Below are 911 nucleotides of genomic sequence, written 5' to 3' on the forward strand. Positions count from 1 at the left end.
AATCGTAAGAATAATCGATAGATTACTCGATTACTAAAATATTCGTTTACAACAGCCCTAGTCTGTATTACAGCAAATTTGGAGACGTCTCCAATTGAATGCACTCTTTTTCTCATGGTCAGGATTGTCCATCATTTTCTTGATTTTATTATTATTTTATTGCTTTTTATGAAAGAAAATAGCTCTAATGTCTCTCCTTTGCTTGTGCATCAGAGTTAATATTGTCATTACTTCTAATTTGGGTTCATGCCTAATGGGTGAAACAGCTCCCCCTACTGGTGGTTGGCCGTGATGACTATAGCGAACACAGGCATCTCTTTCCCAGTTCATAAGAGTCATGCGTGAGGTGGGTTCCCTGAGTTTAACACTCTGGTTCCGCTAGTTTGATGTTCATAAAATGCTATTCCTCGTAAAGTGTTGTCTCCTCTTGACTCAGGTGACGAACCTGAATCCTGACCAGTACATATTCTGTTCTGTACATATATACCTCTTTCATCTCATCCTGCATCCTGGCCATTATTCACTCAACGCAGAAATGATTAAGAACCCGACTACAATGATCATAAAACAAAACAAAAAACAGTGAGGGAATAAACATGTATCAAAGCATTGATTAAATGCATACTCATCTTTTATGGTAGAGACTTGCATTTGTTTGATAATGCTTGTGTTACAGTATTAGACAGAAGTTTGCTGTTTTCATGGAATAGCAGTGGGATACAAAGTGGGATATCCAAATTAAATAGGCGTACAGAGTGAAACAGAGGCAATAAAAATCAGTTCATACCTTATAAATTTCTACTTTGTCACCTTCCTAAAATAATGACCTAAGCAGGGTTTTTTTCGTCAAAAGTGATTTTGGCGGGTGAAAAAAAAATAGCATTTGGTTTTTCCCTAAAGAACAAAAAACA

Source organism: Poecilia latipinna, unplaced genomic scaffold, assembly GCF_001443285.1.
Source record: "Poecilia latipinna isolate Pla-1442-1.1 unplaced genomic scaffold, P_latipinna-1.0 Scaffold2735, whole genome shotgun sequence".
Taxonomy (NCBI): Eukaryota; Metazoa; Chordata; class Actinopteri; order Cyprinodontiformes; family Poeciliidae; genus Poecilia; species Poecilia latipinna.